The following is a 7875-nucleotide window of genomic DNA, read 5'->3' as shown; positions in this document are numbered from 1 at the left end:
AGGTTGTTCGGAAGTCATCCATTTATGTCTTAAACCGCCGATTCAAACCTTGTCGAACAACTGATGTAGGTGATATCCAAGATTACGTACCTTTCAACAGTTAAATGAATACATTAAATGTACAGTTTAAATTTTCTTTTTTTTATTTGGTTCCTACGAGCCTTAAGAAAAAAAGCCACAAATTAAGCGAAATCAGACGGAATTTTCTTTGAAAAATTGGTTTATATCTGGAGGAACTGAAAAATTTCGTAGTAATCAGGATCAGGTGTCTACTGATTTGGCATATTTTTCTACAGACGAATAATTTATTTGAATTTATATTACTTACTTGACGAATTTCGATTTTTAAAAATGCACAAGACTAACAAATAACAAGAATGTTGATTATAAAGTTTTGGAAAACACGTTCATTCCATTTTATCTGAGTTTGATTGCAGAAAAACACAGAAGCAATATGGAGTTTATTCATGCGCCATCACAATCATGCAATGAGCGTAATAGCGCATAAAATATCTTGTCTTACTTGCCCTGCTACATCACATCTTTTTTCATCTTGAAAAAGACACAAAAATATTCTAAATTAAATTTGCGTGTGGTAAGTATTGTATATTACATGACAATGAATATTTTAATTTTATAAACCTTCTAGCAGGAAACGTATTTGAATGAAATGGATTGAAATTCCGCAACGTGTCGATTTTTCCCGTGTCATAGTGACAAAATGCAGACTTATAAAATTGTAATTTTATCAGTTTGCATTTGCAATTTTGAGCATAGTGTTTAGAAGATTATAGACGCGACCTGCTTTTTGTCACTTAATCCTACGAACTAGGAAGTTTCATTTTTCTGTCAGAGGCAATAGAAATAGAAGTGTTCATCCTCTTGTCAAAAATGCAATATCAGGCTTATGACTGATTGTGTCAGGTTTTAACGCTGAGAAAATAGAGTAAATGGTATTCGATGTATAGAGATTTTCTTGCTTTTATTCCTGTACTAGAAGAAAAAGCTCGGATTCCACATTGTTTAAGACTCAACTTTTTCAGTATTCTCAATAAAAAAAGTATTTCTTTCTGCAAACACGTATTGATCCAGTGCAAAAATACAGCAACAACATAAGATTTTGCAAGGGTGGCGTGCATCGTGCAGGCGATCAAAGAATAAAAATCCGACCATGAAAATAAATTCAAATAAAGTTCGGCATCGCTGCTGTCATTTAATACAAGCTTTCAATTTTTATTGGTAAACGAGAAATTGACGGAAAATGAAAACCTCTCTTACGAAAGCGAATAACTCTCGGTTCTCAACCGTCATTTCTGCTTTGTATGTAAATCAATACATTCTTCTACAAGAACATATGAAAGTCGTTCGGGATATAAGAATTGGGAAGAATTGTCGAGAAGTATTGTTACTTTATATGGATTCGGCGGAAATAGGCTACTTTTGATTTGAAAAAAAAATAAAAAAATACGGATCTCAAAGAAAATGTACCTTTGAATAAAATCCATATATATAAAGAATTCCAAATTGTTTGTGTATTTCCGTAGATCGTGCACATCTGATTCCTCTGCACAAAAATAAATTGAACGAAATAAGATTTTAATATTCAATTCCGGATAGAATCTTAAGGATTATCTGTCCAACTATTTTCAGGATAGAAATGTTTCAATCTTAATTTCTACGTATGTTTTTTCCTGCATCCAAAGCAACGGAATTGACTTTTTTTTTGAAATTTAAATCTCTTTCTATGTTATATGTAACACTCTCTGGATTTTTCTCCTATTTTAATAGAGTTTCTGGTTTTATTGTTTGTTAGAAATGGAAATGAAACTGTTCTGGATCAAAAGCGAATGGAATCTATTTGCTTCAAAACAACATCTTTCATGCTCATATACTCGCAATGAATGTTTATACTGTATCCATATTGGTTTACAGACTTGTGAAATCTTTTGATTGTCACATAATAAAAAGCCGGCAAGAAAAATTGCTTTACATAAATTACATTATTTTGTTTTTTTTTCTTGTGAAAAGTAATGGAAATTTATTTGTTTAAATAAGATTACGTAGCTCTCAAAATATAAGAAACTCATTATTAGAAAAACGGTTCTTTTAATGACATAAATATAGCAAGGTTTTGTATGTCAAAAATATCGAATTATTTAAAAAGAGTGGAGCTTTCTTATAAATGCAACTGCTTTGAAATACATTTTTTATTAAATTAATACTAAAAAATTAAATAATTTTCTTTAATTTTTGTCACATTTTATTAAAAAACTAGATGAAGACTTTCCATTTCAATTAAAAATAAAATGCAAATTTACAAATATTTATTACTTTTGCACATGCTTTTATTTAACTTCACTAGTTTCATTTTTGTAAAAATGTAATTTTGTGTATAATTTTTTATGTACTTTCTTCTGTATTACTATTCGGAAATTTCTCGAATTTATTAAACTATTTTAATATTTTCAGTACCTAATTAACAATTACCACTTATAAGTTTGCTTGTTACAAATGATAGATTACAAATTTACATAATATTTACTATAATGATGAGCTGCCAATTAAAAATTGAAAAGAAGGAAATGAATTATAATAATTTTTTTATTTTCAAGAACACAAATAGAAATGGGTTTTAAAAATATTTTAGTTTGCTTTAAACTTAGTTTTAATTAATTAGATTTCATTTATTAAAACTACTTTCATAGCTTCAAACTATCTACCACTGAAAAAAAACTGTGCATATACAGCAGAAATATATAATTATTTCTGAGTCACTATTTAAAAAGAAGTTCGCGATAAATTTTAGATCTAATAACAGAATGATTGTGAATATATTATTTATTCTGACTCCATAAAAAAGCACTTTATTGCAAATGGGCTCCAAGAAGTTAAAAAATATCTTTTTATCGTCAAATTTGTTATATTCAGATTGTGTGATAACTTGTTCAATTTTCAATAACTTAATGTAAACAAAGAAATGTTCAAAACTGTAAAATAACTTCATAATAATTCCTTGTAATCTTGTTATTTTTTTAATAAATGATGTATTAATGAGCAACCGAAATTTGCATTTTCTCGTTTCTTCAATTTTGTATTTTCTTATTTTAACGCTATATAAAAATACAATTCTTTCTTTGATATTATATTAATTTTTCCTCCTTACTTTTTTATTATTTATTTCTAAAGTGTAATGAATGCTACTATAAATCGTGTGAGCCTTAGCGCCATAAATTCTCTTCATGAGTTTCAATGAGAGGTTTTATCTTTTTTTAATATTTCATCCTTACACTAAACATACATATTCGTACACTCTATAGATAATATACAGTAATAAATAAATAAATAAAAATTGAACTGTATGGGGAAAATACAGTTGCTGTTACCACAACTTTTACTACAAAAGCATGAGAAATGGCCTTTTAAAGATAAAAGTCTTCTGCAACCAAAACTAGAACAGAAAAGAATGAAATAATATTCATAAGTGTGTTCATTAAAATAGTGATGGATTTGATTCCAACTTTTGGAAACTAAATATCTTTTTAACGAAAGTAACTGATATCAAGAGATATTAAGTGATTACAGTTAAGGATTCAACAACCATGCTTACCTTAAACACAATGCATCACAACAGCACAATTCATAGAAAAATTTACTAAAAGAATTAAATGCTATATATTACTGAAACAGAAAGAGACTTTTCCGTATCATTCCAAATAAAAATGTTATTTAGTCACAGAATTTTATTGGTGTTTAATAATAAGGCACAGATTTAGCTTATGCGACATCAGTTATTATTTTCCATTTTCCAGTATTGTTTTTTACCACTCTTTTACAGTAGCAAAAGTTATATCAAAACTTGATCAAATCTTCGTCACGAGTTGTGATAAATTCTTTTATATTCCGTCAGTAACTCGATTCCTTTTATAATTAAATTTCATTCGACAAATCGCAATAAAATTTATTAAAGACATTATATATTCTATATAATTGAGAAGGATTGGGACTTCCATATCATTCAAAATAAAATCGATATTTTAACAACGCAATTTTAACTGTATTTAAACACACGCACAGGTTTCATGTTAGTACATCAGTTATTATTTTCTATGTTTTGTTATTGTTGTATCATTCAATCTTCGACAGCAGAAAAAATTGCATCAAAACTTAATCAGATCTTCGCTATGAGTTATGACGAATTCCTTCATTTTTCGTCAGTAACTCGATTCATTTCATAACAGAATTTTATTCGACAAGTCATAATAAAATTTATTAAAAACATTTTATATTCCATATAATTGAAAATGATTGGGAGACTTCTATATCATTTAAGATAAAATCGATTTTTAACAACACGATTTTAGCACTGTTTAAACACACACAGGTTTCATGTAAGTACATCCGTTATTATTTTCTATCTTCTATTATTTTTGTTTCATTCACTCTTCTACAGTAGCAAAAGTCACATCAAAACTTGATCAGATCTTCGCTGCGAGTTATGATGAATTCCTTCATTTTTCGCCAGTAACTCGATTCACTTGTTTCCTGAAGAGTGTAAGAAAAATCTTGACATCAGAAGAGAAAATCTGGGATTGAGCAGTATTGACGCAAGAAAAATAGATAAAGTTACTCTAAAATTTATTTCCTAATGCTTGTCAAAGTGGTTCTTATCGCTCTGGATGACAGGAAAAGTCTGTGGAACTCTTCGGCAGGTGTCGAATTTTCTAAAATAAACTTCAAACCTCTGTGAAATAAGATTTTCCTCTTTTACGGTAACAAGATGAAGATTTGAGCTTGTCGAGAAATGCTTTCCTCGGATCTGCATTACGGATACTTTCAAAGATAGCAGAATCTCTAGAGAAGTCTTGACATAAGAAAATTGCTTCGTCTGGAATCAAATAATTGAAGAAAACGTATGCAAATTATTTTCACAACATTATCTTTAAGAGGGACCGGTGGCGAGGTAATTTTCAATTTCAGCTATTTATAATTAACTGGTGTAAGCCTGGAATATAGTTTTCGAATTAAAACCATGTTATAGAGGTAAAAGACTACATTGTTAAGATGACTTTTAAAAATGAAAATTTTCATCTGATCTTAACTCTTAGTGTATTCAGTAGAAAACGTAATTGAATTTCCTCAAATTTTATACTTCCAAATTTAATAGATATTCTTTGAAAATAATATGTTTGAATTTTGTCTATAGCATAACAGTGGAGAACAAGGTTGTTAAATTTTAAAATTTTATTGTTTTTTTTCCAAAATTTTCATTATTTGTATTACAAATTTTATCAATATAATACGCATAAGTAAAAAAGTTAAATATAGTTAAAAAGTATTGGAAAAGAGAAACTGTATAAAGAAAAATTTAAAGCCTAATATTGATTAATAACTCGCTTTATTATATTAAATACTGTACATTCATATAAGAGTTTAGATTTGTCTCTAGGTAAAATCCGGTTTATTTTCACAGCGTGTATGTATTAACAAAATATGTAGTTCCCGCTTTTGCAGTTACCGACAAAAATATTTTTTTCTGTTAAGACATTAACCCATTAACTCCCAAATTGTTTTCGAATTTTGAGCCGGTTAAGTTATACATATGCACAGAAAGTTGTGTAATAATATAATTATATTCAAATTATGATTTGTTTTGAAAATATTTGATGTTTTTGAAAAAGATTATTGTTATAAAAAATCAATAAAATCTTTTCAATACAAATCAGAAGACCGAATAAGTAACAGATCGTTACTAAACACATTAAATTACATATTTATAGTTAATATTTCATTATAATGTAAAAACCAAACCAAAAATATAATGTTTCAGGTATGACAATTCTATTCATTCAAATTACCGATGAATTTCAAATTTGTTCGCTTGTTCTACAAAAGCGAAGCACAGAATACACATTTTCTGCTGAGCACAATATTGACTGTATAATATGTATAGAATGAAATTAAACCGTCAGTCATACTAAATATATTTTTGGCTCCTAGTAGTGTACGTAAAATCTCCAAATACCGTGGAGATTTTACGTACCGTGGAAGCTAATGTGTTATATTTAAAATAAAGAACTATTCTCTATTATTTTCTTTTCTCAGGTGGCAGGCGAAGATCTCAGTATTTTACTAGTTTGGTTATTTATACCTAATTTAAAAAGCATTCAATATTTAAAATGGCTGATTAATTAAGCAATTTACTAAAAGCATCCATTCTTGGTATTTCACTATGACAGAGTACATGAAAATAAAATATACTAAAGAGGTTTTAAATATTAAATTTAAGTGCCTTGATTCTAAGGATTAAATATATTTGTGACAGTTTAAATGTTGTTTTTGATTACTTAAGAACTTTTAAATTCAGTAAAATGTTTGACTGCATATTCACTTGCAGTCAACATGCAATTAGATTAACTAACTGTATTAGCCCTTACTTATTTCGAATCTCATGTTAGCACAAATCTTTTTCCCTCCAAATTTCATTTGTCTTAACAAATTTTTCTTATTTCTTTTGTAATCTTCTTCCAAAGAGACATTTGATTAAACGGCTTGTTTGGTGCTTTTTATAAGTAAACAACTTATTGCGCTGAGTCTACGAAGACTTCTGATGAAGATCAGAAAAAAATGCTGTAACAAATTTTCTGAGTGAAAACTAAACACGAAACAATTCCTTGTTTCCGCAAGGTTACAAAAACCATTTCTGTTCTAAAAAATGCCCAAAATCAGCCTCAAAATCTTGACTGTCGAAAGTAAACATGCTACTTTGAAAGAAAAACGCCTCCTTTTAAGGTCTTGTGGTTAATCTAATAGCTAAGAGACTAACCGCACCAATACGGTAGTCCCTTTGAGACAACTCGACAAAATGTCGGCATCTTTAGCGGTACTGACGTTGAACGAGTAGAGTAATTCTAGGAAAAGTTCTTAAGACGAAAAATTTAATTTGCTTCTTTATTTTGTGGGCAGAGAAAGGGGGAATAGGATAGCAGATAAGAAGCCACAGTATTCGGTCTTGCGTAAACAGAGTAAAAATAGTTGGGTTTATTGCTTGTCCGACAGGTAGCAATTTTATTAAATATCCAGGTATAAAGAGAAGGGAGAAATAGGTCTGTAATCGAAAAGAAAAGTTTATCTTTTATCTTCTGGAAATCCCCAAGCATTTCACAACGTTTACTTCAAACAACGAATAAACTACAGTTTTCTATATAAGTAGCAATCTTCATGGTTTTCTATTTGGCAGGGCTTAGTCCAAACTGCAAGAAGAATTTATCCATATTACGGTTAACTTAAATAAATCAAGATTGTGTCTGACGATATAGGCTTTCAGATTAGAAATAGTCAATGGTCTTAAGATATAGTTTAAGATCAATGCGCCTTTGCTAATCCAACCTATATAAACACCTGAGATAGGTACATATGTATAAAGCATAAGATGGAATAAGTTAAAGGCTTATTCAAATTTGAGAGATGGATGGAATTAGATACATTCTGAAATCCAGTTATGTTTACCACTGAAAGCAGTCCTATTTATATCTATATCAAAGAGCTGGTGAGGAGAATATTAAATAGATAACGCATGCTAGTTTTTCTCAAAAAGAATATATTTCTTTCCACCCAAGAAAGATAATGAAAATAAGCTAATTTAAAACAAAAATTAAAGCTTCCATTTAAAGGAAAAATACAAGCTATCACTTTCTGTACCATTTCTATATCCCCTTCCCGCGCTGTATTTGATTTTAATATTGATACAACGAAGAAAAATGCTTATTTTAATTGGAACAGATAAATTTAACAAAATGCATTCGTGTAAAGTTTTAAAATTCTTAGATATTTATTTGAATGTTAAAACATAGTCTTGATGCCAAATATTGAATAATA

Source organism: Argiope bruennichi, chromosome X2 (genome assembly GCF_947563725.1).
Source record: "Argiope bruennichi chromosome X2, qqArgBrue1.1, whole genome shotgun sequence".
NCBI lineage: Eukaryota > Metazoa > Arthropoda > Arachnida > Araneae > Araneidae > Argiope > Argiope bruennichi.
This window is presented reverse-complemented; position numbering follows the sequence as displayed.